At 38.1% G+C, this 22,652-nt stretch overlaps 1 protein-coding gene across 2 annotated transcripts in view; it reads right to left on the bottom strand.

Annotated features, from left to right (window-relative positions):
• LOC107560302 (synaptotagmin-1-like) overlaps positions 1-22,043 on the bottom strand; it is a 203,735-nt gene extending 181,692 nt beyond the window's left edge. For both annotated transcript variants that reach the window (XM_016244442.1, XM_016244444.1), the window contains exon 1: positions 21,944-22,043. The gene's annotated coding sequence lies outside the window, so the exon portion shown is untranslated. The remainder of the gene's footprint in view (positions 1-21,943) is intronic.
• Between the last annotated feature and the right edge of the window lie 609 nt (positions 22,044-22,652).

Below are 22,652 nucleotides of genomic sequence, written 5' to 3'. Positions count from 1 at the left end.
TATATATATATATATATATATATATATATATATACATATTTAATTATAAAACCAATATATTGCACATCCCCAATTTAAAAGTTTTATTTGAAAAAATGTAAATAAATAAATAAATACATGGAAACAAATACAATGGCTAATACAGTCATTAAATAATAATTTTGATTTTAATAAAGCAACATTTGTTGTTTTTGTGTACCTAGACAGCAATTTAAGCATATGCTAATTGCAAAGTCTGTTCTAATACTGCATTTCTACAGCAGCATGACATGTATCCTTTGTGGATAATGTGATCCCAGAATGCATTGCGACAAGCTTACCAATTCCCATGCTATTTTGATTCTTACCTTGAGCATTTCAAACTTTATGGTTTCATTTCAGTTTGAAAACATCATTTGAAAATAACTTCTCTATTTAGGCAGTGGGGCAGCTCACAAGATTCAGAACAAAGCGAGTATTTAATATCAATTACAAGAACCTCCTAAAGCTGATTGCTGGATTTGCTGGCAAGTCATTGTTTTAGAAAGAAAAAGGCGTTATGAATCCATCAGCCATGATAGTGGCTGCATAAATATGCACATCCTGCCTTTAGACATGAGGAATTGAAGGGAGGGGAAAAAAAGGTCTCTGAGGTTTCCCTTTATATACACACAGACAGTCACATTTGTTGACTCCATGTCTCTTTGATGTAAATTCTGACATTTCTGGCAGCTCTGTATTCTGTGAGTGATGGCACTGCCTTTTACTGAGGTCAAAAATAGTGGAAAAATATAGCTCAGTCGAAGTGCAATCACAATGCTATGGTGAATACTGGGTATGAGTGGTTTCCTTTCCTTTTGAACCTTATCATTTAAATTCGCCTCTCGCCTCTTAGATGTGACTGCTTATTAGAATACGGCAATCACAATGTGGCAAGGATCAAAGAGATGCAAAAATGTCAGAAGTTGTTAGAATAAAACCAGATTTTACATCCATTAGGCATTTCATTTAAATGGAAAAACGGGACAAGCAACGCCACAAAATGCTGCCATCCACGGTCCAATCCCATTAAGTCAAGTGAAGACCGAAAAGCTAGAGATGCTTTGAACAGCTGCCAGCATTAAAAAAGGATGATGGTGTGAAACAGAGAGCTTTTCCTTGCTTAGTGGATGAAAAGCTGAAAGAGCCATTATTGACTGAACAGTTATCAAGTTGCTACACAGTTACTGCCTCTCTCTTTGTGACATAAGAGACAGATAGCCGGCAATACGAGAGCAGGCGAGTAGTTTGACATCTGCTCTAATGGAACTGTCTACCCTTGGGCACTCACTTTAGCACAGTCAAGGAGGACTGCAGAAGTTTGAACAGAACAGAAACTCTGTAGTAAATCTAATTGAGTGTTACTGATCCAGTATTGCACTGCAATGCTGGGGTTTAAGATTTTTAGATGACCAGTAAGCATGCAGTGACCATATGACCCAAAATCTATCAACAATTGCCCCATGATATTCAACACCGCTGATGTCACAACAACATGGTTTCCCAGTTTTTTTTCCTCTCAGCGGTTTGTCTCTCAAAGCACAAAGAACAAGTGTAAACTGACAGCTTGTTGGAACAGGTGTGTCTGTGTTTGATCTATGCATATGCTGGCGTGTGGGCCGTTTGCACGACTGTTTAGACGTGACCACAACGAGGGTTGTGATGATTCACAGAGAAAAAACAGATGCAAATGCACAAAAATAAACATATGCTCATGCTATCAGATTATCTGATTAGAAAATGACACCATAATAATACTGTTGCTACTGAAAAATAGTGTTTTTATTTTCTATAATTTTTTTATATAAATTTTAGTCATTTATTTTATTTTTTAATTGTTCATATATCATTCATATCATTCATATATCATTCATATTTTATTTTTTTAATTGTTCATATATCATACATGATTATATGATATCATATAATCATGAATGGGCTATGACTTGAATATTTTCCCTCTTACGCCTCAACTCGGTTTTGACCAAATCTTAGATTGTCTGATTCGGTCTGATATCCTACAAGTGTGACCTCTATGACAAGGATACTGTAGATCTACAGAGAGTGGTCAGAGCTTCTTAAGTAGCAGTAGAGCTCAGCATTAGGAGTGATGTTAAGCTCTCTATATGTCTTTATGGTCATGTATACACATTTTTGCAGAAACATTATTTTTGCCTTCATAAATCTGACCTTCATATTCAGCCCTGACAGCAGTCTAATCGTCCTATAACCCACTAGATGCCAAAATAATTATATAATATATAATTTTTTTTAAATATTTTTTGTTAAGATTTATTTTTTTTAAAGAAATATCAGAGAGGATTGGGAAATTTGAACGTTTTTTTTCCCCTCACATGAGCACCACTATTCAAAAACCAACCACTAAGCCACAAACCCAACATTATGAGTAGCTTTGTATTGATATGAAATTATATTTAATAAAAAAGGAACTCTCAAAATGCGACATTTCTTGCTAATTTATAACTGGATATCATTATCTGTAAATTAAATGTTAAAATGTTGATTGAATGTGCACACTAGGGCTGTGCGATATTGAAGAAAAATGTGATATGCGATAACTCATTAAATAATGCGATATTCGATATGCAATACTTTAATGCTTAAAGTGCCACATGCTCAGATGAAACAGTTTTACTCAGCTGTTGCTGAGTCAGTTCTGTGAACTTCTATAAATATCTTGTGTCATATATATATGGTTATTTGTATGTCTGTATGTATCAAGAGCTCCTGTAAAACCACAACAAATTCCTTGTGTTTGCGCACACTTAAGTGGTGAATAAAGCTCATTCTGATTCTGATTCTAATAAGAAAGCAACCCTACAACAACTTCTGAAAATGAACGGTAGTGTTTTACTTGAGCATTACATAAAAATGTAATTTTAACACGTGTAATCATTTTAACATGAGTTTAGGAACTGAATAATAAAAAAGAAAAAGAAAACACTGCTTAGTATTTACTCTTTGAATTCAATATGCACTGATTCTTATTTAAGCTACAAAAGTTATTTAGGTAAGAGCAGTGAGTGATTTTCTCTTTGTCTTTTGTTCATGGCCCCAAATATTGCAAGCTGTAGCGATATGTACATTTGCGATATTTCGATAATTTAGATATATTGCACAGCCCTAGTGCACACAGACTAATTAAACTCAGACTAATTAATTGGTTGTATTAATTTAAAAAGATGTAGTCACTCTTGTGTATTTACTGACAAAAAAAAGGGAAAAGAAAGAAAACAAAGAAATGTCCAGATGTTGCACATAGGCCTTGGGGCCACAAACTGCCACCCCTTCATACACAGCCAGACCCGCACAGATCTGCTATGAGTCAGAGTATTTTAGAGAGTACGAATAAGATGATGTAACTGGTCACCACTGAGTGTTCATTACCCCCAGACTGACGTCAAACCTCCATGATTAAGAACAGACACCTCCTAGTGCCACCTCCACCCCTGATACCATTTACACGGCACCTTCTGACACTGTCAGCATGACACACACAGCACTACCACATGGAATACTGACACCAAACAGAAAAAAAGTGATTTGGTATAGGTCTTAACTAGTGTTGTTTTTGGCGGCCTGTTTTAATTTTAGCTTTAGTCTAGTCTTTGTGTGAAGCTGTCATTTTAGTTTTTATTAGTTTTAGTCACGTTCATACTCTTTTTAGTCTAGTCAAGTTTCAGTCAACTAAAAGTCTGAGCATTTTAGTCTTATTTTAGTCAGAATTATCCATGACTATTTTCGTCTAGTTTTAGTCAATGAAAATTGTATTTTTGTCTCTTTTTAGTAATGCAATTCTATTTAACCCAGTCAATATAGTATAAGTATCTAGTAGTATAGACGAAACCAAAATTTTCTTTTAGCCAAACCCATTTCAAACAAGGTTATCTTATTATATTATTGTTACCTTATAGACTCAAGAATATATCCATTCCAGACACGGAAGACGCTCTGATTTGAATTGACAACATTTATTTGACCAACCAAACATGTTAGAAGTACACACACATAAATTTAAATAAAGACGAACCCCGGCTGGCCGGCCATCGGTCCCTTTCTCGGTGTCAGACTTAACTTTTTGTCGTCTTCTAAATAATACCGCGAGTGGGGCTTGAGGAAGTGACGTCGCCTGCGTCTGCGCAGTGCGACCTAATGCAGTGAGACACAGGAAACAGAAATACTGCAAAATAATAATAATAATAATGTGACTAAACGAGACGAATAACGTTATAACATTTTGTTTCGTCTCGTTTTGGTCAACGAAAATGAAGAGATATTTTAGCATAGTTTTTATTTTGTAAACCACATTTAGTATCGTTTTTATTAGTCAACAATATTGCATTATACGTTTAATTATAGTAATCGTCACATGACCAGCATTTACGTTGCGTCTCGCCTCGTTTTCGTCACGTGATAAAGGTTCTTGACAACGATATTTAGTCATAATTTTCGTCGAAGAAAGCAACACTAGTCTTAACTTTCACCCATATCTAAGTTGAGACTTTAGCATTTGGAGCAAGGACACCGCCATCTTTGCTCTTTTGGCCAATAAAGTAATATGGGCATTTATTTACCTTTTGAACACACAAATGTTATTTTAACACAGAAATGTTTTTTGGTTTTCACAATAATTTGGATGAATATCCAACATCAAACTGTCTATACCACAAAGTTTTGATTGTTTATCCCAAACATTGTTTTCATAATGGTGTTTCATTGTTTGTTTACAACGTGATGTAAACAAACAACGCTTCACACAATATCATTCAAGTCGCATCTTATTGTTATGTCAGACCTTTCAGACATATTTGCATCACACTGGCTCGTTTTTACTTGCTGAGCAAAACTTTTCTCTACTGGGCGGACATTTCTGCCACCTGAGCATAAACATTCTGTATACCAGACCTGTACAGTGCAAACACAAAAAAGTGTGTAACTTTTAACTTTAATGTGCTATTTATATTTGATTTGACCCTTGATGTAACTAAATGATGCACATTACCTGCTTGGTGGCTCATCAAATCAGAAATTAGAATCAGAACAATCCATTTTGTAACGTTTTTTTTTAAACTACAGCAACATCAAATTATAAATCTGAACCAATCTTTTTTTTTTTTTTTTCGCAGATGACTCCACCTGTCTCAAACCACAGCTCCAGGTCTAGAGATATTCGCTGCATGGATGGCAGTTACCAAACGTTTGTCTCCACTCTGTCCCCGGGCTCAGATCTAACAGCAGCTGGAACAAACACACTTTATCAAATAAACGTCAAAGGATGTTTGCCGAAGCAGTCTCATTACCCACGATATTATTGCAACCAACAGCCACAAGAAGAGACGATAAATGAGTGGAACAATGTCTCCGGTCTGACAACATCCCCTACCTTAGCTCATCCATTTGTTTCGTGGGCGTCCCTGTAAATTAGATGAAATACAAAGGCTGCTTAACATGCCGATGGCTATGTGCAAGGAGGGCCTCATAAGGATCAGAGTGATGCATTTTGGTGTAAAACTGATTATATGACAACTGAAGACAGTGAGGATACAGAGAAATGGAGACAGGAATGAGAGTGAGACAGACGCAATATAGAGAAACACAGTGAGAGTGAGGTCAAACCTGAGACCCACTGTCATACTGAGGAAGAGAGGAGGAGATAAAGCACTAACTGAAGAGTGACTGCTCATACTCTGAGCTCTTGCTGTGAGTACTGCTGCTCACAGTACGCATGATGCACACAAATTTGAAACTACTTCCTCCATCTTGCAAGCTTTAATCTGATTGGCTGATGGAAAATAGATTTTTTTGTTTTGTTTTCTGAGTTACACTACTTTAAAAAGTATTCTTTTATATTATATTTATTTATATAGGTATTTCCTGTACAATCATTTGAAGAAACTGCAGCTGTTTTATTTAAATTTATTGTCTTCACACCAGTCTATTGTTGTGCTATAAATTATTTAAGATAAACCAGACCTAAACGTCACATAAAAACAAAGGTAATTGTGGTTAGGTACTTTGTTGTATGTTGTATGATTATCAGACAATCTCTTCCTATAAAGCAGGCCAGAATAAGCTCCAGCATGGACCAGACTTTATGCCACAATTAAAAGTCTGCCTAAACAATACTATATGAAGGCTGACTTGCTGAAACCAATAGGGGATGTTTTGTCAATAATGCTGCAGGCATGTATGCTCAACATGCAGAAGGTTTTACAGCACCTTATGTTACACCGGCAGACTTTAGAAAATCTTTGATATCACCCCCCCAAAAAAAATCTTTGGAGCAGCTGTCCAACCTGAGGCGATTTGGAGTCAGTGGACAAAGTTGAAATCCACTGGATCAGAGAGAGAGAGAGAGAGAGAAAGCAAGAGAATGGGTTGGACTCCGAAAAATCTGGGTTTTGAGATGGGAATGGTGAAATATGGATCACAGTAGCCTCACCAATCAAACATGCATCAAGACTCTCTCTCTGAATTAACAAAGTGTATAGGTTTTATTTTTTAAGATTAATCATTTATATAAGACATCTTTCCTCTGCATCTCAGCTTTAAATTGCCCAGAAAACCCATTTCATGTTCATTTAAAGCTACAAGCACCACCTACTAAACACATATTTCCCTCAGACCCTCAGAATGCAGTGCATGTGTGCCGAGTCGCCTGACTGTCGGGTGCCAACCTGTGTGTCATGAGAGAAGAGAGTTTCAGTTGTCAGGTAGGAGCAGTATCTAGTGGCAGCAGTCCTTCACTGCAGCATCCTGCCTACATTGAGTCTTTCCAGTTTCCAGTAATTGATTAAATGGAGGAGGAGCATTCCGTATACTAAACACTAGGGGGGAAATGTAGAAAAATGGATATTTACCACTAAAAGGTTCATAGTAGTACCTTAAGGGTACATATAACTACTCTAAGGTAATAATATGCACCTTTTGGAGGTAGATAAGGTACAAAGTTGTCCCTTTAAGGGTACTGTCCCAGTGACAAGCTGTTGCACCCCTAAAGGTAATATTTTTGCAGATATTTTCTGACAGTGAAGATAACCTCAGCATAGACAGCTCAAGGTGATTGGCAACTCATTTTAATGCATCTAAATCAGTGGTCACCAACCGTTTTAAGCCCAAGATCCCTGACCTCGGCCTTTATGAAAGACAAGATCTACCTACTGAAGAATTGATAGAAAAAGACAGCCCAGATTGTACTTCCAATCTGAGGCCTTTTATTTACTATTTTAATTAGTGATGCACCTATCATGATTTTTCACGGCTGATTCAGATTTTTTAATTTTTTTAAACGTAACTAGCAAATTGGCCAATTCTGATACTGGTTGCTGAATTTTTTTTTTTTTTTAAGTAAATGTATTGGTTATTTGCTCTAAATGTTTAGTCTTACATATTTCTTCTCAGTCTGATAACAGGAACAGATCCTGCTTCTGCAAATTACAATGTGCATGTGAACCAATGTCCTTTTGTGTATTAATCTGAGATCAGCTTTACTTTTGAAAGATTTATACATGCTATATGTGTTTACGTGTGACATGTGGGCATGTGTGTACAATGGCAGACAGGTGATGCAAGGTTATTGATTGAAGAGCCTGGTAATCTGTGAGTGGGACTCAGTGTGGTGGGTGACACTGAAGCCGTCCTTGACGAGTCTGCTAAATGGAAACAGATTTAAATTCCTGCTCCGCACACGAGTGGGCCCTTTAACACAGCGCTTATTGCCAGAGACCAAGGGACACCGTGTCTTGCCATTTACGTCTCACCCTACAGTACATTTATCATGAATGCAGTCTCTTTCCCTCTACCTCTCATGTTCACATACCAATTACTCCTCCTTATGCCGATAACCTGTTCTCAGGTCGGAGCGAGTTGGAGCTATTGATGTAGTTTTGGCAAATAGAATAGACATAGTCATATCCGTTGGACTGTCTATCCTTCATCCTTTATGCTGCAGAAGACCGATCTTGGTCTCTTATGTTCTCAGAGGTTGACGGCAGGGCTAGATAAGCATGGCAGTACTGCCAGCACAAAGCGCGAATGAAACCTCCACAATATGAAATTAAATAAACAAATGATATTTCCCATGAGCATCAGTTCAGTGACTGTCCTGATGAATGTGCAACTTGTGTTAATGAAGTTCTTCAAGAAAGTTCAACAGAATTCTGTTCATGGGATCCCATCATTTACAACACTAAGGTTAAATAAGCCATTTTTACTCCATTCTTTCTGACAAATCTCCCAGCATCCTCCCAATTTATCTTCACATTGTCTCATCTCGTACGCAAGTTCCTTCATTACAGACAAAAGCAAATCCATCATGCCATTTATCACCCCTCACGTGGATTACATGAAACATCTGTTAGATCCATGTTCATCATCTCTGGCTGCAAGGCTTGTATTCATTTGAATATATGATGAGAATATTGTCATTAATGATCTCAGGTTTAGAATTCATGCATTTGTAATGAACATGCTTTTTCATTAAGTTCAGCGCAACAGTAACTCAGTTGGCAAGTATATCACGGTCTAATCTGCATAACTAATTAAGGTTACCAAAAGTGATTGTCTTTATCGTGAGGACGCCATTAAAGCAAAGTGTAAGAGGGACAGTTGTGCCTAATTCACTGAGAAACAAGACACTGTGCGTGATTTTGTGTGTATGCGTGACTATGTACCCCATGCTGGGACATGAGAGCAAGGAGCAAAAAGCAGTCGGTCCTGCTGAGATCACAACCTGGCCTCTCATTCTCGCTGTCTTCATCAACCTTTCTCTTCCACTCTCAATTTTCTTGCCATATGCGTCAGTAAACTAGGGTAGAGGGAGGAAAATTGCAGGACCATCTACTCTCATTTTGGCATCTAAACCAACAAACGCAAACTCTTTGGAACAAACCCATATCTACCTGGCACGTCTACTTTGACTCCCTCCAATTTATTTGCCTTGTCAACACAGAAGTGATTTACTCACTGATACAGAAACTTCAGAGAGGATTCAGAAAGGCGTTGGCTGCCAGGTCTCAAGTGTTCTATTTTCGCCATCTCTATTGGGCACAGTCACACAGTTGCTCCTCCGAACAAAGTTCTGCTGACCTACCAACTTTCTTTGACTTTGCAAAACTTTATCCTTTTGTTTTTTACGCACCATAATATGACACGTCATTTATTCATATTGTGATGTACATCTGTGTGAAACGGATTATCAAAAAAAAAAAAAGGGTAGGCTAGGCTTATGCTGACTAAATGACTGGAGAAGACTGGAGTCTGTCATTCCACCGGATTTTAGAATTTATACTGAATTTTTTAAAAGTTTTAGGAAATATAATGAATTTAATTTACATTTCTGGACAGTGCTTCCAAAAGTTTTAGGTACTAGCCTAGCCTGCTAAGTTTTCATCGTAAGTGCTATTAAGTTTTCATTCATTTACACAACATGAGGGACAAGTCGAAATTCTTTTAAAGGTGCCATAGAATGGAAAACTGTATTTACCTTGGCATAGTTGAACAAATAACGCGCGTTCTAATAAAATAACGCGAGCCACTAAAGGGACATGGTTAGCTTGCTAGCAGGTTACATTACAGTACATAAGATTTCACTTAGCACATAAACAGAGTAAGGAGAGATGACTGAGGATGATGGCGAATGATTTACAGATCCTGAGCACCACTGACAAGCATCTGATTTTGTAAAATGTGTGGTAAGTACTGCCGCTGTAGTTTACACAGATCACATGCAATCGCAAATCTCGAAAGTGAAAGTAAAAAGCTGCATTCGAAAGCAATTTCAATGCCCCGCATATTAATAGTGGCTCCCTAATGCCCGCATTTTATATACAGTATAATTAGCCTACCCAATGATATAACAGCAAGAGAAAGTATTGAAATATATATTTTCCCTGCGTTTCCTTCCTGCTGTGTGAGTTACTGAAATGAGCCGCACTGTGAAACAGCCAAACAGAGCAGAACTCAACATTGAGCTGCACTGTGAAACAGCCAATCAGAGCAGAGCTCAACATTATTATTCATGACCCTTCCAAATAAGGTAAAAACAGACAATTTCATTCTAGGGACAAATCCAAGGGATGTAAATGGACATGTAAAACCGTTTCTGGAGTTTTTTTTCCCTTACCTAAGCCACATACCTTCTATGTAGATATCAGAGAACAATTTAAAATATTGTAGTAATGCATTCTATGGCACCTTTAAGGCAATCACTGGCAAGACAATGAAGTTATCGATAGATCTAAAGTTGCATTTAGCCCAAAAAATACTTAAGTCTCTCAGGATGCTTACACTCTTAAAAATAAAGGTGCTTCAAACGGTTCTTCAAGCGATGCCATAGAATAACCATTTTTGGTTCCACAAAGAACCATTCGGTCAAAGGTTCTTTAAAGAACCATCTCTTTCTTACCTTTTTATAATCTGAAGAACCTTTTTTCGCCCCAAAGAACCTTTTGTGAAACAGAAAGGTTCTTCAGATGTTAAAGGTTCTTTATGGAACCATTTATACAAAAAGGTTCTTCTATGGCATCGTGAAGCACCTTTATTTATTGAGTGTACTTGCAAGAAAATAAGACACGAACAACACAAAAACCTTATTTCCCAGTCACAAAACAAGCTTAGCTCTCCCCATCATGACAGTTAATTTACAAAATTGTCATTGTAATGAAAGAAAATAGAGAAGACTCATCTAAGATTGTCGAGTGTGATTCAATCATGGAATGAGCTGAGCATGGCATTAATCTCTCGCAGTCTTGTATTTTCTTCATTAGATAATCCTTGTGCTTGCCTCTCTTTTATAAATCATTACATTAGCCAATAATAGGACTGGCCTGGCTCCCCGCTGGAGAGAGCAGCCCGTTAGGCGAGTGGATAATGAGTGTTTTTACATGGGGCTGGGTGGACATGTTTTAGGGGAAGCCTCATTTTAGTCTCGGCGTGACACAGCATGCGCAGAGAGTACCGCAAGTGCTTCAAACGATATGTCCTTCAGGGGAGTCTCAAATTTGTCAGCCACTTAAAAGAGTAAGAAACAAACAAAGAGGAGATGAAAAGGAGAGAAGCTGAGCGTGAGGCCGGTTGATGTGACTTTTTCACGGCGAGAGCTGTGCCGTGGGCCTGTTGTCCCATATTATTATTCCAGCAATTGGGTTGCAATTGAGCCCGCAAACAATTTACTTTTCTGTCAAAAAAGCACTGACTTCACTTCAAAACTGACCACAGGAAGCAAAATCAGACTGTTTAGGCGGAAGATTAAAAAGGAGACAGCGACATACAGCACTGCAAGGGACGCAGCATACAAACCCTTTTTAATGTTTGCTTGAGTTAAATGTGGACAGTCATTTGTAGCATTTTACACTAGAAGCGCAACAGCACACGGAGGGAATCAGCATGGTAAATCTTCATGGAGACGAGCTACGGCGGGCAGGGGACTTGGTCGCCATAGCGACAGCAAATCTGTTTGCATGAGAGGAAGATCATGGCAGGCATTTAGAAAGAGGCGGCCAGTGTGTGCACCTTGCTCCAGTTATGATAAGAACTACAATAAAGAAACTATAAGAACATTAATAAATAGGGATGCAACAATGAACCACGTGCCAGTTGAAAATCGATAAAAATATGTGACGATTCAAATCAGTTGAGATTTAAACGATTCTCGAAACAGTTGGGGTTATGAGTTCATATGAATGTATCTCTGATTATTGTGTTTATCTGCATATTACTGTAGTGTTCGTAAGCGCAGTGCTGCTTTGTTTATAGTGGTAACCAAGGAGACGTTGTATCGCTGCTGTTCCATAAGCGCCACCTGCTGTCAGAGAGTGAATTTGCATCTCATTCAGCCCGTCTGCTTTATATGAAGAGATATCTTTTTTTTGTGTTATTTATTGATTTGATTTGGGGTTTGTTTTAAAATTTCAATTTAGTTTTGTTATTTGACATTTCACAAAGAAATGTTCAGCATTTTGTCCAAGCAATAATCAAAGGACATCTTTTGATTTATAATTTGTCCTTAAACCTCATTTTGAAAAAATTAGGGGGCGGAAAAACAAAATTGTTAGAAAATAATTTAGTGAAATCAATAATGTGAATCGTATCGCATTGTGAGTTGAGTGAATCATTACATCCCTATTAATAAAATACTATTATTATTAATAAAATTGTTCAGACAGCAATGATAATACTGTCATACTTTCAATGGACCAAGTAGCATTTTTAAGAATCAACTTTTTTTGATAGAGAAAAACACCCAAAAAGCAACACAGATATCTGTTATTGACAGACAGAATGATAGAATGAACGATAAAACGATAGGACGATAAAATGATAGCTAGAATGATAGAACTACAGATACAGTGATAGATACAACGATATATACAACGATAGATAGATAGATAGATAGATAGATAGATCGCATTGTGAGTTGAGTGAATCATTACATCCCTATTAATAAAATACTATTATTATTAATAAAATTGTTCAGACAGCAATGATAATACTGTCATACTTTCAATGGACCAAGTAGCATTTTTAAGAATCAACTTTTTTTGATAGAGAAAAACACCCAAAAAGCAACACAGATATCTGTTATTGACAGACAGAATGATAGAATGAACGATAAAACGATAGGACGATAAAATGATAGCTAGAATGATAGAACTACAGATACAGTGATAGATACAACGATATATACAACGATAGATAGATAGATAGATAGATAGATAGATAGATAGATAGATAGATAGATAGATAGATAGATAGATAGATAGATAGATAGATAGATAGATTTGGGCATTAATGTTGTTACTGATTTTTTTTCCAATTCTAGTTATATGCAGAATTGTTCTTTCTAAAAAAAAATCTTTCAAGTTTTAAGGGTAAAAATAGAGATCAGATATGTATTTTACTCTCCCCATCACAAGGTGTTCAAACTCAATCTGAGAGCCCATGTGGACACAGAGGAGCCAAGTGAGGGAGCGGTTCACCACTGTAATAAAAGACAGTGGGATCTGTTCAATATAAGGGCACAAGCAATAACTAGTCCACACTAGAGGGAAACTACGGCTTCTTCAATCACATGCACCCACACATGTTTTTGTTTGACTCAGGTTTCTGATTACAGTTAAAGAGAGTTTGTACATAGTGTTTCCTGCGCTACGTTTCTAAATCTCCAGCACCACAGCAAAATAAATTATATTTTACCAGAGATGTGCCCTTCTGAATCGAATGTGATGAGATGCAAAGACTGCATACTGTGAAATAATGTCAAGACAACACATCTTTCTATTGCATTGTCTTCACTGGCTGAGCTCAAAAACTATCATGCAGTGCTACCAGTACAGCCCATTTCACAAACAAGATGATTCTTTGAACAATTCAATCAAAAATGTACTCTTTTTTTCAGTTTATCGAATTCTTTATCGACCCATTTTTACAATTATTTATTTACTCTCAATCTTGACCAACTTAAAATAAAGTTATATATACCCTTGATATTGACATCTGCTTCTATTTGTGGAAAGTATTTATTTCTGTATTCTCTATTTATGTGTTCTGTATTCTGTAATGCTGGGGGTGGAGATCTACCCATAAAATGTAATTACTGTTCTCTAAAGATCATTAAATTAAACAGAGCTGTAAGACCCTTAGTTATTGTAAAATTCATTAATGCATCCTGGGATACTGTAATTTTCCCATAATGGCACATGAGTGGCAAGTAAACCGTAGCACAGCAGCATTTTTTCTTGCTCTCTTCTTTCCTTCCTTATTAGAATCATAAAACATTCAAAATGTCCTCCAGTCCACCTTTGAGGCAGAGTCTGCCCTTTAGTAATAATTAATCCCCCCCTGACTCCGACACACTCACCTTCAAGCAGTGGTGTGGGAGTAGGGGGCGTCAGTGGGGCGCTAGAGCTCACAGCTGGGGCATCTATACAGCCATGGGTTTCTCTGTAATGTTTGACACGTGACATATAAAGTGCTAAAATCAGTTACTGCTTGAAGGATGTCATCTTGTAGCAGGAATACCAGGATCTGAAAAGGTGGGAGGCAATTTTCTCCGTAACCTTCTCATGAGGAAAAATAAAAATATTCTTCTTTCAACAATAACACCCCTAGTTTTCCCAATCGCTTCTGAGATCTTAGGGCGAGATAGCAGATTGTGAGCAATATTTGTACATTTAATAAATGAAGATGTGGTGGCATGTAAAATTAAAGGGAAATTCTGCATTGTGATTTGTGGATTTTCCCTCCATTTCTGGGTGGTGACACTTGAAAGACAAAATGATGACTCGTGGCCCTGTTTTCACCCAAATTAAATGCTGATGCTTATTAGCTGTGACTTCTGTGAAAGCATTCAATTATTCTTAATTGTCACTAGAGCGTATTCATGCTAAATTGTTGTGGCTAAAATTGAAGTGAGACAAGCCATGTGTAAAGAGAATTTTTCAAGCCATCCTTAAATTGCTGGCTTTCATTGGTTTTGACATTCTTCAATTCATGAATTCATCTTGTTAAATTTTGCTAATGGAAGTGAGCTAATTTTACATACAGTGTGACTGCTCTGCTTTTTGGTTGTCAAAGAATTAGAGTAAACCAAGCTTAGTGTTTATAAATGTAAGACCTACTTCTAATTGTTACATAATTATTAAATAGCATATTAGTATTCCAATACTAATTTATTTTAATTTTTTGGCTGATGACTAATATGTCCAACTCAAAATAATCATCATTATATAATAAACACATATTACAGACATCCTAAGAAAAAAAAGATCTACAAATTGCTGGGTCAATTCAATAGACCACATAAATTAGATGACATTGTTTGAATACAATATTGATCAACCAAAAAAACTAAAATGTCAGCACAGTGAAAGACATTCAATTAGACCAAGGCAAGGGTGCGGACGTTTGCATATTTCTGCACTTTTGTCACCCTGTAGATGTTAAATTAAAGTCCATTTTTGTGACAGACCCTTGCCTTGGTCTAATTGTATGTCTGACATTTTTGGTTGATCAAATTTTTCTTGATTTACACACCTGAGAACGGACTGGTTATCTTTTTTGGAGCGCATACAATATCTTTTTTGAATACAATATTAAAATCATAATTTGGATTACTTCCATGTTATGTTTGTGGCCGAGCTACAGGCAATAACTTGAGGAGGATTTCTGTAAAGCCAAAATGCTTTTCCTCTCTGTTTTGATCAAGTTTGCATTGATCATGTAATCCTAGTATTATCAGTGTAGGTCTACTGCGATCAAGAAGGCCATGTCCCTCTAAAACCAGACATTGTATAGACGTTGTTAAACTAGCAAAAGTGGATTCGGACACGCCCTAAGTGCACCTGCGCCATTCGCTTTAGACCATGCGCTTAGATCGTTAAAATAGGGTGCAAGGTGTTGCTTGACCAAGGGCATATGAGTAAACAAAATTGGATTGTAAATTTAATGTGCTGGTTTAGAGCAATTATTAATAATTAAATATAATTAAAAAAGTAAATATTAAATATATGAAACAAGCATTAAATATAATTAATTCATGACATACTACAGGCAGCATAGAATGAGCACAGAGGTGTTCTCAAAGGATGTGTTCTTGTGTTCAAAAGATATCCGAATGAAAAAGACACCTTTTTCAAAGTTTAAACTTGACATGGCATCTGAAAAGCATAGTGAGGCTTCAAAAACTGCAAGAGAAGACACAGCAGTCCAATAGTGTTGCCCAATACATGTTTACAAAACCAACAATTAAAAAGAAAAATATAATTAATGTGAATGAGTCCTAAGTCTATCACAGATAAACTTAAACAAAAAAAAAAACAGTTTGCTGTGATTTGTAGGCCAGTGATAGGTTTATATTCAATTATATTATTATGTAGTACATGCATATTGATGTATTTCTATATGATGTATTTTCAATAAATACTGTAATGTAATGTCTGTGAATTATCATCATTTGGGGGCTTTTCTTTATATGAATAATTTGTTTAATTAATTAGCATATAAATGTAATTAATTTGAAGACACTTTTTCATCAGTTGACAGCCCTAATAAAAATATATATAGATTCCCTGAACTGCTATGAAGACTGGGAAGAGTGCCGTGGTTAAATCCAATAATTGTCTGTGTATTGTAATCATTCAGGGCTCAAGGTGAGACTTCACCACTTGATTGCTCCCTTGTGCACTGATTAAAAAGCAGCTTGTGCACTGACATTACATCACTTCCGTTAACTACGTGCATATGTAACCGCCATGGTAACACCGGCGAAGCAAACGCTATGGAACAAGATCTGCTCACCACCATCTGTGTGTGTGTGTGTGTATGTGTGCATGTGCCAAGGCTGCGTTATGGAGTCAGAAGGCTGGCTACATTCTCCAAGGACCTCTCCTCCGTTGCTTAGCAATATGTGGAACAGTGAGCAACCCTAATAAGGCAACTGCATCTACTGTATTTCCTTGGCAGAAATGTAGAATGATAAAGAATTTAGTAATTTAGCATTCACATGATTAATATATACGATATGGTTTCTATATTTTGTAATATAAAAATCGAATTTTAGGCTAATGTTAGGTATATACAAGTTAATTTATGTTAGTGGTGGACTATGCATGTCACATTTAAGAATAAGCACTGCATCTTTATATGCAGTAATCTATGTACGGTACTTGGCGTACTATTATCAGACATTATTAACAAATTATTAACTGTATAGATAGATAGATAGATAGATAGACAGATAGATACTGAGTACCAATTTCTTGTAATGATGATCGGCCGATACGGATTCTGATGCATCAAGCTTTAGACGGTTTCATCGGGCGCACGTGCCTGGCCCGGAGTTAACTTCTGGTCTGTGTTTGTTTATCAGTCTGGCTATGGTGCCGGCTACAAACGCAGTTATGTTAACGTGATGACCAGACTGGAGTTGGGCTCAGGTGGTTGTGCTGTGGGATGTTTCCCATACATTTATTTATTTGTGGCGCTCGCCACAATATCAAAACTGACTGATTTTCCAAAAGGCTTCATTGAATAAACATGAGCACGTACTGCACGTTTAAAAATTAAAACGAGGCATGGGTGTTTTTATATCACTGTATTTCTGAAGGAAGACTATCTTTAGAAAATTTTCGATGTCATTTTCATTTAATCTTGCATGTTATATGCCTGCGTTTGTGAGCTCAGCGCTGCTTTGTGTACAGCCGTTACTGGGGAAACCTCTGTTTCTACCGCTTTAAAGCCCCTCCAGCTGGCAGAGAATGATTTTGCATTTTCAGTAAGTCCGTCTGATTTACGCAGCAAACATAGATATTTTGCTTTTCCTATATCCATGGATGCTGCGGATAATCCGTGGGTCGGGTAATAAAAAAATGCATTCTGATTATTTGCGGGTGGATAAATTAAATCATAAATGATACAAATATTAACTTTTTTCATGAGGCAGACAATTTTGATTGTGTGTGTGTGTGTGTGTGTGTGTGTGTGTGTTCGTTCACCTGATTGGGAATTTGCAGTGACAGAAACGGTGACATTCCAGATAAAGTTTGAAAGGAGTAAAGCCTGTGTTAATGCTACTGAGTAGGCTAATATGGCCAAAGAAGATATTTTGTTTTATAAATAAATGTTCATTTAAAAGCAGCCCACGATCAACGTGTTATGTTACCGTTATCCCTTACGGCTCCGAAGAGGTTTTGTTCCATCCTCCACGCTGTGACAACTCACAAAAGACTACTTTTAGCCAAGCAGCGCGGAGAGCCGCTTCAGAAACATGCCGCGGCTGGCCAGAATAAAAACATGCATTAGAGCGGCCGCGATCAGACAAATAGCGAATTTCTCATTGTTTCTCGAAATGTCATAGCATTTCCACACCGGCAATGACATGACTGTGGTGCCAAATCATTTATGTCCCCACGCATCATGTACGTGGTCACGCGTTGACGTCTTCAAATTGCGATCGGTTCGTGAGATCGGCCAAGTGTAGTAGATAGATAGATAGATAGATTTCCAACAAGACCTTTAAAATAGGTCTATATTATATTAGGTCAAAGCACTTTGTCAAACATTCTGTCTCATGGCTCTCCTACTGACCTTGAGAGTGTTCCTGTTCTCTGATCCATCAAACAATATTTATTCACCAGTATTTCCCATAAGTCCTTGCTGCTTGTGATATGTATGACCCCTGCTGCTAGCCAGTACAAACACAGGCTTGTTTTTTGTTATTCATCTCAGTCACTGGGTGAAGAATTACTTCCTTACTGTTGGTGTGGTTGCCAAAAAGACACTGCTAGGTTTTAATACTCAGTCCCATGGATATAAATTTCATCTTGCATGTTATATGCCTGATAAAGCAGCGTTTGTGAGCTCAGCGCTGCTTTGTGTACAGCCGTTACTGGGGAAACCTCTGTTTCTACCGCTTTAAAGCCCCTCCAGCTGGCAGAGAATGATTTTGCATTTTCAGTAAGTCCGTCTGATTTACGCAGCAAACATAGATATTTTGCTTTTCCTATATCCATGGATGCTGCGGATAATCCGTGGGTCGGGTAATAAAAAAATGCATTCTGATTATTTGCGGGTGGATAAATTAAATCATAAATGATACAAATATTAACTTTTTTCATGAGGCAGACAATTTTGATTGTGTGTGTGTGTGTGTGTGTGTGTGTGTGTGTTCGTTCACCTGATTGGGAATTTGCAGTGACAGAAACGGTGACATTCCAGATAAAGTTTGAAAGGAGTAAAGCCTGTGTTAATGCTACTGAGTAGGCTAATATGGCCAAAGAAGATATTTTGTTTTATAAATAAATGTTCATTTAAAAGCAGCCCACGATCAACGTGTTATGTTACCGTTATCCCTTACGGCTCCGAAGAGGTTTTGTTCCATCCTCCACGCTGTGACAACTCACAAAAGACTACTTTTAGCCAAGCAGCGCGGAGAGCCGCTTCAGAAACATGCCGCGGCTGGCCAGAATAAAAACATGCATTAGAGCGGCCGCGATCAGACAAATAGCGAATTTCTCATTGTTTCTCGAAATGTCATAGCATTTCCACACCGGCAATGACATGACTGTGGTGCCAAATCATTTATGTCCCCACGCATCATGTACGTGGTCACGCGTTGACGTCTTCAAATTGCGATCGGTTCGTGAGATCGGCCAAGTGTAGTAGATAGATAGATAGATAGATTTCCAACAAGACCTTTAAAATAGGTCTATATTATATTAGGTCAAAGCACTTTGTCAAACATTCTGTCTCATGGCTCTCCTACTGACCTTGAGAGTGTTCCTGTTCTCTGATCCATCAAACAATATTTATTCACCAGTATTTCCCATAAGTCCTTGCTGCTTGTGATATGTATGACCCCTGCTGCTAGCCAGTACAAACACAGGCTTGTTTTTTGTTATTCATCTCAGTCACTGGGTGAAGAATTACTTCCTTACTGTTGGTGTGGTTGCCAAAAAGACACTGCTAGGTTTTAATACTCAGTCCCATGGATATAAAGGAAATAAATGGATATATTATAATGGATATAAATTATAACATCTCCTTATGGCTTAGATTTTAATCTCGTCACCGGAAGCTCGATTGCATAAAAAAAAGATGAGATCACCTTCAATTTTCCATGTTTGTAATATTTTATTGGTTTTGAATCTGTCCTAGTTACTCAAACCCATGGTGAGTGCTGTTTAGATGGTGTCTGTACCTGCTGTGGTGTAACGTAACGAGAACATATTACTCTGCTATTGCACACATTTATCATGGCTGCCCCAGACTCTTCACGGAGCATGTCGGTGATCCGTACACTTCCCTCACCTAGGTATCTGCAGCCAACCAGCCAGCTGTCCAAGGTCAAAACATAATATGTTTATCTTCTGTCTGCTATTACTCCTAACAACAGCGTATTGGCCTATGCAGACACGCACATATATGTACACACGCGCTCACATTTTTTTCTCTACCTACAATTTCAACACACAAGGGAATTGTGTAGGCGAATGACAAAAGAAAATCATCCAGGTGACTGATCCTAATCTCACAGGCTGACATTAAAGACTTCCAGAGATACCATGCTGAGCGTAAGCAACAGAAGAAGGGATGGTTAACTCCACCTTTCGGCAATACCGGGCTCGTATCTCACCTCATTAATGGATATTTAACAAGGCTGATAATGCACGACATTACCCTTGGCAACTGCAGGGCTGTGACATATTTGGGCCAACATCTGCCATCCCATATTGCCCTGAAAGGTCAAATCCAAGTGCCGTGTTGCTGTGGTTGTCCGGAAACCTCTCGTGGGGTGATATTAGATCTAAGACCGTTGGGAAAATGGAACTTTTCGAGCCAACAGTTTCTCTCAGATGAAGAATATTATTGATGGGATGGGATTTAAAGTAACAGCTAATTTTCTTTGTAGACCAATTTAAGTTCACATTTATACATTATTCAGTCATCACAAGAAATCCACACAACAACAAAAATAAAAACTATTATAATAAAAAGAATATTGTAGAAAATCATAATTGAGGTCCATGGTTATCATTTTTATTAAAAAATAAATACATTAAAATAAATATATAAATGAAGTGGCAAAATCAAAAGTATACAAAGTTTTTTTTTTTTGTTTTGTTGACTTATTGATGACTTAATTGATTTGAATCAACGCACCAACTGAACCTGAATAATTTTGATACAGAACATTTTGATAGTAAAATGTAAATAAAGTCGTGTTGGTAAGTTCATAAGAACCACAGTTTACCATGGCATGTGCACCACCTGCATCTTAATATGAAGTGGTGATCTATTTTGATGAGTTTTTCAATATATTCCTTTGGTATCACTTAGCAACTGTTGACCACAGCTCCACAAGCACTAATGTATTCCAGAGGAGGATCTGCACAACTGAATTGGATAAGCCAGAGGCTATAGCAAAGCAATCCCTGCTCCTCGCTCTCACTAGGCGTGCATAGCAACCGCTGATCTGCCCAACAGAGATATGAGGTAATGACAGGCACATTTGTTGGTGTGGGCAGCAGCTAGCCACAATGGACCAAGTCCTTCATAACATAATGACTATAAGAGATTTCAGCTTGTTATGCAATCCATTCTTAATCCCTCAACTGCAAACAAAAGGAGAGCTTGAGTTGAGAAGAAAAGTCAAGTACGATTTAATAACAATCTTGAGATTCATATTGACACACGGCGAACCTACTTTCTCTTTGGCTGCCACTCTAGGTTGAAGGAGAGAGCACCTGTCTCCAAATATATGTTGGCAGTCGTGATTCCCAGGGCAGAACAAATAATGGTTTCTAGGGAAGAAAGAAGCTCTTTTACTGTGGGAATTATCTGCCATTCTGAAGTAATTTCCTCCACTGGAATAATTTTCCACTATCCACCGCCACAGATAAACCCATCACACTTGAAGGGTAGAGGGAGAAAAGACGAAGAGAGTGTTTATCAGATACGGAGAGCTGTGGTGGGATTAGTTTCCCTGGGATGAATACAGCATCTCAGCTTCCATCTCCCCTCCCTTCCAACCTCAGCCGTCCACCCGCACACACAAACCTACATGTAAGAAAATACATCTCCAATCTCCAGCTACAAATGTGTGAATCATTTTCCCCTACTTGGATAAGCAGATCTCAGCTAAGCGTGGCAGTAGATGATGGGTTTCTCACAGGAACCATCCAACCAGTAAACTACCACCTTCCCCGGCTGGCCAGAAAGAGGAAGGAAACGGTGCCAAAAGCAGCGCTGGCATGAAAACAAACGCCACGCTGTAGGGGCGGGCATTTATGATGGCATGCTCTACTCTGACCCAGTGTAGGTCTCTTTCAGAATCGCATCCTATACGAAAACAAACCAGCAACATCCAAACACCTGCAACTTCAGAGAGGGAAATATGAGTGCCTACCTGTATGTAGCGTGCTGTTATCTCCTGCTTCAGCTGGAAGGAAGTGAAGTACAGATCATATGCAAGAGAGAGGGAGTCACAGAGAGATGGAGAGGAGGAGTCTTGTCTAGTAGAGGTGGAGAGAGCAAGAGAGAGAGAGAGAGAGAGCTGCTGTTGTCTCTATTCTCTGCTGAGCCTGCAGGGAGTAGTGTGCATGGTAATGTGCTATCCCTGTAAAAACCAAATCGTGCATGCATCCAATCCTGAGAGAGGGAGGGAGAGAGAAACAGACTCTTGGCTGTTTAACCATGCGCCGTCACGAGGCACTTCCTTCGGAATCCCTCCAGTGAGAGTGGCATAGCATCACTAAGTCCTTGGCTGTGATTGGCTACCGTGGACGATGATGCAGTCAGCAGGCAATGGTTCTGGCAGCAGTCAACTAAGATGACCCTCTCAGCTAGTATTAGAATCCTCACACCTCTTAAGCAAAGGGTGCAAGGACAGTGAGCAAGGACATTTACGAAACCATCCTTGGAGCGTGTGCATGCACTTCAAGAGGTTGGAAGCTGGATGATGTACATGGCAAGTCCCGGCATGGTGACTTGTAGATGTTCGTGCACACATGAAGACAAAGAATTCGCAGAAGAACGACTAGGTGTAGAGGTTGTGATTTCCCCAGAGAGAGCTCTATCAATAGCAAGGGCTCACTGTCAAGGAAAGGGCAGGTGCT

This window comes from Sinocyclocheilus grahami, unplaced genomic scaffold, assembly GCF_001515645.1.
Source record: "Sinocyclocheilus grahami isolate Dianchi unplaced genomic scaffold, SAMN03320097.WGS_v1.1 scaffold719.1, whole genome shotgun sequence".
NCBI lineage: Eukaryota > Metazoa > Chordata > Actinopteri > Cypriniformes > Cyprinidae > Sinocyclocheilus > Sinocyclocheilus grahami.
The sequence above is the reverse complement of the archived record's forward strand: the minus strand, read 5'-3'. Positions and strand labels throughout refer to the sequence as shown.